We start from the raw sequence: 10596 nt of genomic DNA on the forward strand, positions 1-10596 counted from the left end.
GCAACTATGGGGTCCTAAGTAGGTCACTTAACTTCTCTGAGACTCAGTTTCCTCCTATGTAAAATGGGATATAGCAGTTGATGAAAGCACTGAGTGAGTTGTTATAGTAACTAAAGTCAAACTCGTCAGAATGAGGCCGGGCGCCGTGGCTCACACCTGTCATCCCAGCACTTTGGGAGGTCGAGGCAGGCAGATCATGAGGTCAGGAGATCGAGACCATCCTGACTAACACAGTGAAACCCCGTCTCTACTGAAAATACAAAAATTGATCCGGCACAGTGTCTCATGCCTGTAATCCCAGCACTTTGGGAGGCTGAGGCGGGCGAATCACAAGGTGAGGAGATCGAGACCATCCTGGCTAACACGGTGAAACCCCGTCTCTACTAAAACTACAAAAAATTAGCTGGGGCCGGGCGCGGTGGCTCAAGCCTGTAATCCCAGCACTTTGGGAGGCCGAGACGGGTGGATCACGAGGTCAGGGGATCGAGACCATCCTGGCTAACACGGTGAAACCCCATCTCTACTAAAAAATACAAAAAACTAGCCGGGCGAGGTGGCGGGCGCCTGTAGTCCCAGCTACTCGGGAGGCTGAGGCAGGAGAATGGCGTAAACCCGGGAGGCGGAGCTTGCAGTGAGCCGAGATCGCGCCACTGCACTCCAGCCTGGGTGACAGAGCCAGACTCCGTCTCAAAAAAAAAAAAAAAAAAATTAGCTGGGTGTGGTGGCAAGTGCCTGTAGTCCCAGCTACTCGGGAGGCTGAGTCAGGAGAATGGGGTGAACCCAGGAGGCAGAGCTTGCAGTGAGCTGAGATCGCGCCACTGCACTCCAGCCTGGGTGGCAGAGCGAGACTCCGTCTCAAAACAACAACAATAAAACAAAAATTAGCCAGGTGTGGTGGCGTGCACCTCTAGTCCCAGCTACTTGGGAGGCTGAGGCAGGAGAATTCCTTGAACCCGGGAGGTGGAAGTTGCAGTGAGCTGCGATCGTGCCATTGCACTCCAGCCTGGGAGACAGGCCGAGACTCTGTGTGAAAGAAAAAAAAAAACAGAAAGGAAGTTGACAGATTCAGAATGGAGTGACTTGTGTTTAAAAAAAAAAAAAAAGTGACACGAGGCGTGGTGACTCACACCTGTAATCCTAGCACTTTGGGAGGCCCAGATGGGCAGATTGCCTGAGCTCAGGAGTTCAAGACCAGCCCGGGCAACGTGGTGAAACCCCGTCTCTACTAAAATACAAAAAAAAATTCCATCCTGGCTAACACAGTGAAACCCCATCTCTACTAAAAAATACAAAAAATTAGCCGGGCGAGGTGGCGGGTGCCTGTAGTCCCAGCTACTCGGGAGGCTGAGGCAGGAGAATGGCGTAAACCCGGGAGGCGGAGCTTGCAGTGAGCTGAGATCCGACCACTGCACTCCAGCCTGGGCGACAGAGCGAGACTCCGTCTCAAAAAAAAAAAAAAAAAAAAAATCAGCTGGGCGTGGTGGTGGGTGCCTGTAATCTCAGTTGTGCAGGAGACTGAGGGACAAGAATTGCTTGAACCCAGGAGGCGGAGGTTGCAGTGAGCTGAGACGGCACCACTGCACTCCAGCTTGGGCAACAAGGTGAAACTGTCTCAAAAAAAAAAAAAAAAAAGTGATAAATAGAGTCAGGGACAGCTTTGAAGAGTGGGTTCTCATGCATCAATGCCTGATAACAAAAAACAATCACAAAAGACCATGGCCAGACACGGGGCTCACACCTGTAATCCCAGCACTTTGGGAGGCCAAGACAGGAGGATCACTCTAATGTAGGAGTTTGAGGCTAACCTGGGCAACATAGCCAGACACTGCCTCTACAAAAAAAAAAAAAAAATAGCCAGGCGTGGTGGCACATACCTGTAGTTCCAGCTACTCAGGAGGCTAAGGTGGGAGGATGACTTAAGCCTCATAGGTTGAGGCAACAGTGAGCCATGACTGTGCCACTGCACTCCAGCCTGAGCAACAGCATGAGACTTTGTCTCAAAAAACAAAAACAAAAAAAGAAAAAGAAAAAAAAGACTGCCAACCCCACAAATTTGCATCAAACTTTCCATCACAACCTTATTCTACAGGACATCTTTTCAGCAAGACCAGCTTTCTCCTTGTTTTTTTTTGTTTTTGTTTTTTTGTTTGTTTTTGTTTATTTGAGACAGGATCTCACTCTGTCGTCCAGGCTGGAGGGCAGTGGTGTGATCTGGGCTCACTGCAACCTCCGCTTCCTAGGTTCAAGTAATTCTCCTGCCTCAGCCTCCCAAGTAGCTGGGATTACAGGCACGCACCACCATGCCTGGTTAATTTTTGTATTTTTAGTAGAGATAGGTTTCTCCATGTTGGCCAGGATGGTCTTGAACTCCTGGCCTCAGGTGATCCACCCACCTCGACCTTCCAAAGTACTGGGATTACACGCGTTGCCACCGTGCCTGGCCCACCCTTGTTATTGGTCGTTGTAGCCAAGGATAATTATCTCAAAATAGTTATGTCATCCTCCTCAATTCTCCTTTAAAAATTTTTGTCTTCTATTAGCCTCCTCAATATGCACATAGCTAACTTACTATAGCCTCTTTTTTTCACTGCAAAGCCCTATTTCCAAATAAATATCCTTTTGTTTTAGAGAGCTTCTCCTTGTTTGTTATTTAGGTTGACGGTTTCTTTTTTGAGCCTTGTAGTGGGTAGAACTTTGTCCCCCAAAAATATCTGTTGAAGTCTATAAGCCCCCTTCCATCCCCTGTACCTGGGAATGTGACCTTATTTGGAAATAGGGTCATTGCAGATATGATTAGTTATGGCTGAATGCAGTGGCTCACACCTGTACTCCCAGCACTTTGGGAGGCCAAGGTGGGTAGATCACGTGAGGCCAGGAGTTTGAGACCAGACTGGGTAACATGCCAAAAGTCCCCTCTACAAAAAAATACAAAAATTAGCCAGGCATGGTGGCACACACCTGTAGTCCCAGCTACTTGTGAGGCTGAGGTAAGAGGATCACTTGAGCCTGGGAGGTAGACGTTGCAGTCAGCCGAGATTGTGCCACTGCACTCCAACCTGGGTAACAGAGCTAGACCCTGTCTCCAAAAAAAAAAAAAAAAAAAAAAATCTGGTCAAAAGTCCAGGCGCAGTGGCTCACACCTGTTATCCCAGCACTTTAGGAGGCCAAGGCGGGCAGATCACGAGGGCAAGAGATCGAGACCATCCTGGCCAACATAGTGAAACCCCATCTCTACTAAAAATACAAAAATTAGCTGGGTGTGGTGGTGGCACGCCTGTAGTCCCAGCTACTTGGGAGGTTGAGGCAAGAGAATTGCTTGAACCTGGGAGGCGGAGGATGCAGTGAGCCAAGATCATATGACTGCACTCCAGCCTGGTGACAGAGCAAGACTCCGAGTCAAAAAAAAAAAAAAAAAAAAAAAAAAGATTAGTTAAGATGAGGTCACATTGGATTAAGGCAGCTCCTAAATCTTTTTTTTTTTTTTTTTTTTTTTTGAGACAGGGTCTCACTCCGTCACCCAGGCTGGAGGGTAGTGACGCCATCTCGGCTCACTTCAACCTCCGCCTCCCAGGTTCAAACGATTCTCGAGGCAGCCCCTAAATCTAATGACTGGCGTTCTTATCAGGAGAGGGAAATTTGGACACAGACACAGAGACAAACAGGGAAGAAAGCCACGCAGGGATGGAAGCAGAAATTGGAGGAAAGCCAAGTCACACCGAAGCCTGTTGGCCACCAGCAGAAGCTGGAAGAGGCAGGGAGGACCCTCCCCCCGGAGCCCTCAGAGGGAGCACACTGGCCCTGCCCACACCTCCATTCTGGCCTCCATCATGGTGCGAAAATACATTTCAGTTGTCTGAAGCCACCTGGTTTGTAGTCATCTGTTATAGCAGTTACAGAAAACAAGTATCAGCTTCTTTCTACCACGTGGCAGGAGGTGAACCTCATCAATCCTAGCCACTTCCAGAAACGCAGTCTTCCTGCGCCAGGCGGTTGGTGTGGAGCCTGAGGGTGGGGGTGAAGCTGTCCTTACAGGGTTAACAAGAATTCTGGACAGACATATAGTTATAATTAAGCATTAGGCTGGGCGCGGTGGCTCACGCCTGTAATCTTACTAATTTGGGAGGCCAAGGCAGGTGGATCACCTGAGGTCAGGAGTTCGAGACCACCCTGGCCAACATGGTGAAACCCCGTCCTTACTGAAAATACAGAAAATTAGCGGCCGGGCGCAGTGGCTCATGCCTGTGATCCCAGCACTTTGGGAGGCCGAAGCGGGCAGATCACGAGGTCAGGAGATCGAGACTGTCCTGGCTAACATGGTGAAACCCCGTCTCTACTAAAAATACAAAAAATTAGCCGGGCATGGTGGCAGGCGCCTGCAGTCCCAGCTACTCGGGAAGCTGAGGCAGGAGAATGGCGTGAACCCGGGAGGCGGAGGTTGCAGTGAGCCAAGATTGCGCCACTGCACTCCTGCCTGGGTGAGAGAGCGAGACTCCATCTCAAAAAATAAATAAATAAATAAATAAGCTGAACATGGTGGTGCACGCCTGCAGTCCTAGCTACCTAGCTACTCGGGAGGCTGAGGCAGTAGAATCACTTGAACCCAGGAGGTGGAGGTTGCAGTGAGTCAAGATTGCGCCACTGCACTCCAGCCTGGGCAACAAGAGTGAAACTCCATGTCAAAAAAATAAAAAAAATTTAAAATTAAAATGAAGCATGAATCTGGCTGCACTCTGACCTGCTTCCTTGTAACAGAAACGCACATTGCACTAGACACTGACCATTTGCACCACATAGATACAATCTCTGACGTTAGAAGCGAAAGACTTCTGTTGAAGAATTGCTTAAGCAGGCCAGGCTCATTCCTGTAATGCCAACATTTTGGGAGGCCCTGGTAGGAGGACTGCTTGAGCCCAGGTGTATGAGGCCAGTTTGGGCAACATAGCCAGACCTCATCTCTACAAAAAATTTAAAAATGAGCCAGGCATGGTGGTGGACGCCTGTAGTCCCAGCTACTCAAGAGGCTGAGACAGCAGGATCGCTCGAACCGAGGAGGTCACAGCTGCAGTGAGCTATGATTGCGCCACTGCACTCCAGCCAGAGCAACAGAGCAAGACTCTGTGTCTAAAAAAACAGTAACAGGCCGGGCACGGTGGCTACGGCTGTAATCCCAGCACTTTGGGAGGCCAAGGTGGGTGGATCACCTGAGGTCAGGAGTTCGAGACCAGCCTGGCCAACATGGGAAAACGCCATCTCTACTAAAAATACAAAAATTAGCCGGATGTGGTGGCGGGCACCTGTAATCCCAGCTACCTGGGAGGCTGAAGCAGGAGAATCACTTGAACCTGCGAGACGAAGGCTGCACTGAGCCGAGATCACGCCACTGCACTCCAGCCTAGGTGACAGAGGGAGACTCTGTCTCAAAAAAAAAAAAAAAAAAAAAAGGCCGAGGACAGTGGCTCACGCCTACAATCCTAGCACTTTGGGAGGCTGAGGCAGGCAGATCACCCGAGGTCAGGAGTTCGAGACCAGCCTGGCCAACACGGTGAGACCCTCCCCCACCCCACCTACTAAAAATACAAAAATTAGTCGGGCGTGGTGGCAGGTGCCTGTAATCCCAGCTACTCGGGAGGCTGAGGCAGGAGAATCGCTTGAACCCAGGAGGCGGAGGTTGCAGTGAACTGAGACTGTGCCGCTACACTCCAGCCTGGGTTACAGAATGAAACTCTGTCCCAAACAAACAAACTAACAAAAAAAGTTTTGCAGTGTGGCGCCTGTTTATGGGTTGAAGAGTGCAGGGTGAAGTCCTGGGACGAGGGAGGGAGAAGCTATGTTCTCATGCTCATCCTGCTCCTCTGTGGGGGCCTTCAAACTAGCTGGTGTCAGCTGTTCTGCTGGAATTCAGGATCTACTCAAGTAATTCTCTCTTTTTATTTTCCTTCCCAGGCTGGAATGCAGTGACGCGATCTTGGCTCACTGCAACTCCGCCTCCCGGGTTCAAGAGATTCTCCGGCCTCAGCCTCCCGAGTAGGTGGCATTACAGGCATGCACCACCATGCCCGGCTAATTTTTGTGTTTTTAGTAAAGATGGGGTTTCGCCATGTTGGCCAGGCGGGTCTGGAACTCCTGACCTCAGGTGATCCACCCGCCTCGGCCTCCCAAAGTGCTGGGATTACAGGTGTGAGCCACCGCCCCCGGCTGCAGTTCTCTTTTTTCGACACAGGGTCTTGCTCTGTTGCCCAGGCTGGAGTGCAGTGGTGCAGTCACGGCTCAGGTCATCCTCCCACCACAGCCTCCCAAGCAACTGGACAACAGGTGTGTGCCACCGTGCCTGGCTAATTTTTTATTATTCATAGAAAAGGGGGTCTCATTTTCTTGCCCACGCCGGTCTTGAAGTCCCAGGCTCAAGCCTCAGCCTCCCAAAGTGAGCCACAGCACTCAGCAAGGTAGTTTGCTAGTGTAAAACAAAAAGTCCAAAGTATTTGGAATGCAAATGCCTTTTGTCTCAAACCTTCTAGACCTTGAGTTTCCAAGTCAACCAAACAACTCAAAAGCCAAGAACAAAGAGGAAATCTTGGCTTCCTCCCTTCCTGTCTGCTGTGTCATCTGTGTCCTCCCTGAGGGGTCAAGGGAAGTTGCTCTCTGCTGGCCAGGCTGGAGTGGCCAGGGCACAGCCATAGGGAAGAACCCAGGGTGACCGCACTCCAAGGAATTCCCTCCAACCCCACCCACAGGGGTTTTAAAACAGGGAGAAACGGGCCACGCCCAGTGGCTCACGCCTGTAATCCCAGCACTTTGGGAGGCTGAGGTGGGTGGATCACAAGGTCAGGAGTTCAAGACCAGCCTGGCTAAGATGGTGACACCCCATCTCTACTAAAAATACAAAACAATCACCCAGGACTGGTGGCACGCACCTGTAGTCCCAGTTATCTCAGGAGGCTGAGGCAGAATTGCTTGAACCTGGGAGGCAGAGGTTGCAGTGAGCCGAGATCACGCCACTGCACCCCAGCCTGGGCAATAGAGCAAAACTCCACCTCAGAAAAAAAAAAAAAAAAAAAAAACGGGGAAACAGAACGGACCAGTCTCTGTGACTCACCCCTGTAACCCCAGCACTTTAGGAGGCTGAGACGGGAGAACTGCTTGAGCCCAGGAGTTCAAAACCAGCCTGGGCAATACAGCAAGACCCTGTCTCTACAAAATGCAAAAATTAGCTGGGTATGGTGGGTGGCAGGCACCTGTGGTCCCAGCTATTTGGGAGGCTGAGATGGGAGGACTCCTTGAGCCCAGGAGGTTGAGACTGCAGGGAGCCAAGATTGTGCCACTGCACTCCAGCCTGAGCAAGATTGAGGTCCTGTCTCAAAAAAAAAAAAAAAAAAAAGGCCAGGCACGGTGGCTCACACCTGTAATCCCAACACTTTGGGAGAAAGAGGTGGGCAGATCACCTGAAGTCAGGAATTCGAGACCAGCCTGGCCGACATGATGAAACCCCATCTCTACTAAAAATACAAAAATTAGCCAAGTGTGATGGCAGGCACCTGTAATACCAGCCACTCAGGAGGCTGAGGCAGGAGAATCACTTGAACCCGGGAGGTGGAGGTTGCAGTGAGCTGAGGTTGTGCCATTGCACTCCAGCCTGGGCGACAGAGTGAGACTCCATCTCAAAAAAAAAAAAAAAAAAAAAAAGTAGAAATGGAATGACTACTGAAAATGCTTCCGATTTCTACAGGGACCCTGGAGGAATTTCTGTTTCCTAAGAGCCTCCAATCAGTGCTGTCCACTGGGACTTTCCGTGATGACAGAATGTTCTAGATCTTTGCTGTCCAGTACGGTGACCCCCAGACCCCAGTGACGACTGAGCGCCTGACGTGCGGGCAGTGTGCCTGAGGAATGGAATTTTAAATTGTATTTCATTTTAATTAACTGTAACTTAAATAGCCACTGCTTAGTGGATACCCTATGAGACAACAGAGTCTCGGATAAACCAACGTGCCCAGCTGAAAGTCTACAATCAGAGGAAGGGGAAAAAGCAAAGACCATATTAGGAGGCTGGACCATAAATAAAACACACTTTAATTATGGGGCTGGGCATGGTGGCTCACGCCTGTAATCCCAGCACTTTGGGAGGCCGAGGCGAGTGGATCACCTGAGATCAGCAGTTCAAGATCAGCCTGGCCAGTGTGGAGAAACCCCGTCTCTACTAAAAATACAAAATTAGCTGGAGGTGGTAGTGGGTGCCTGTAATCCCAGTTACTCAGAAGGCTGAGGCAGAAGCATCACTTGAACCCAGGAGGTGGAGGTTGCAGTGAGCTGAGATCGTGCCGTTGCACTCCAGCCTGGGCGACAGAACAAGACTCTGTCACCAAAAAAAAAAAAAAAATAGGCCAGGTGTGGTGGCTCATGCCTGTAACCCCAGCCCTTTGGGAGGCCGAGGTGGGCAGATCACAAGGTCAGGAGATCGAGACCATCCTGGCTAACATGGTGAAACTCCGTCTCTACTAAAAATACAAAAAATTAGCCGGGCGTGGTGGCGGGCGCCTGTAGTCCCAGCTACTCGGGAGGCTGAGGCAGGAGAATGGCGTGAACCCGGGAGGCGGAGCTTGCAGTGAGCCTAGATCGCGCCACTGCACTCCAGCCTGGGCGACAGAGCAAGACTCTATCTCAATAATAATAATAATAATAATAGCCAGGCATAGTGGCTCACACCTGTAATCCCAGCACTTTGGGAGGCCAAGGCAGGCAGATCACAAGATCAGGAGTTTGAGACCAACTTGGCCAATATGGTGAAACTGCATCTCTATTAAAAATACAAAAACTTAGCCAGGCATGGTGGCGACGCCTGTAGTCCCACCTACTTGAGAGGTTGAGGCAGGAGACTCGCTTGAACCCAGGAGGTAGAGGCTGCCGTGAACCGAGATCGCACCACTGCACTCCAGCCTGGGCGACAGAGCAAGACTCTGTCTCAAAAAAAATAATAAATAATAAACATTTAAAAATAATAATAATTAGCCGGGCGCGGTGGCTCACGCCTGTAATCCCAGCACTTTGGGAGGCTGAGGTGGGTAGATCACGAGGTCAGGAGATCGAGACCATCCTGGCTAACACGGTGAAACCCCATCTCTACTAAAAATACAAAAAATTAGCCGGGCATGGTGGCGGGCCCTGTAGTCCCAGCTACTCAGGAGGCTGAGGCAGGAGACTCGCTTGAACCCAGGAGGTGGAGGTTGCAGTGAACCGAGATCGCGCCACTGCACTCCAGCCTGGGCGACAGAGCAACACTCTGTCTCAAAAAAAAAAATAAATAATAAACATTTAAAAATAATAGGCCGGGCGCGGTGGCTCAAGCCTGTAATCCCAGCACTTTGGGAGGCCGAGACGGGCGGATCACGAGGTCAGGAGATCGAGACCATCCTGGTTAACACGGTGAAACCCCGTCTCTACTAAAAAAATACAAAAAACTAGCCGGGCGAGGTGGCGGGCGCCTGTAGTCCCAGCTACTCGGGAGGCTGAGGCAGGAGAATGGCGTGAACCCGGGAGGCGGAGCTTGCAGTGAGCTGAGATCCGGCCACTGCACTCCAGCCTGGGTGACAGAGCGAGACTCCGTCTCAAAAAAAAAAAAAAAAAAAAAAAAATAATAATAATAATAATAATAATTATGGGACAGTGGAGGGTTCGTGGGTGGGAACTTTTCCTGCAGCTCTTTCATGTCAGCTCCTCCCTGTGTCCTCCATGGACCAGCTGCAAAACCCAAGTTATGTGTGCACATCACCTGACCTTTGGGGGCCACTTGTCCCAGCACTAAAACCCTCAGTTCTCCGCAGTGAGAGAGCACAGAACAGAAAACATGGAAGTTTCTCTGGCTGGGTGTGGATCTGAAGTCAGCAGACCTATCGAGTGTTTGTGTCACATGGGGAGGTCAGAGAATGGGAGGCGTCTCTGTAGGAGAATCCTGACAGCATTCTCTGCATTTAGAACACCCAGGGTTTAGAGCTAACGTGGGAGGCTCCCGCCACAGGAGCCACTGAGATTACAAGATTAGCTGCAATCCAAACCACATTTGGAGAAAAATAAAATGAGAAAGGGAGATACAGGCCTGGTGGCGGCACAGTGGCTCATGCCTATAATCCCTAGTACTTTGGGAGGTAGAGGTGGGAGAATCACTTGGGGTCAAGAGTTCAAGACCAGCCAGGGCAACCTACTGAGACTCCCCTCCCCCTCGCCCTGTATTTAAAAAAAAAAAGAAAGAAAGGGAGATATAAGAAAGGGAAGGCCGGGCGCGGTGGCTCAAGCCTGTAATCCCAGCACTTTGGGAGGCCGAGACGGGCGGATCACAAGGTCAGGAGATCGAGACCATCCTGGCTAACACGGCGAAACCCCGTCTCTACTAAAAACACAAAAAATTAGCCGGGCAAGGTGGCGGCGCCTGTGGTCCCAGCTACTCGGGAGGCTGAGGCAGGAGAATGGCGGGAACCCGGGAGGTGGAGCTTGCAGTGAGCTGAGATCCGGCCACTGCACTCCAGCCTGGGCGACAGAGCGAGACTCCGTCTCAAAAAAAAAAAAAAAAAAAAGAAAGGGAAGGGAGGGTTAGGTGGTCTCTTCGAT

This window comes from Macaca mulatta, chromosome 19 (genome assembly GCF_049350105.2).
Source record: "Macaca mulatta isolate MMU2019108-1 chromosome 19, T2T-MMU8v2.0, whole genome shotgun sequence".
NCBI lineage: Eukaryota > Metazoa > Chordata > Mammalia > Primates > Cercopithecidae > Macaca > Macaca mulatta.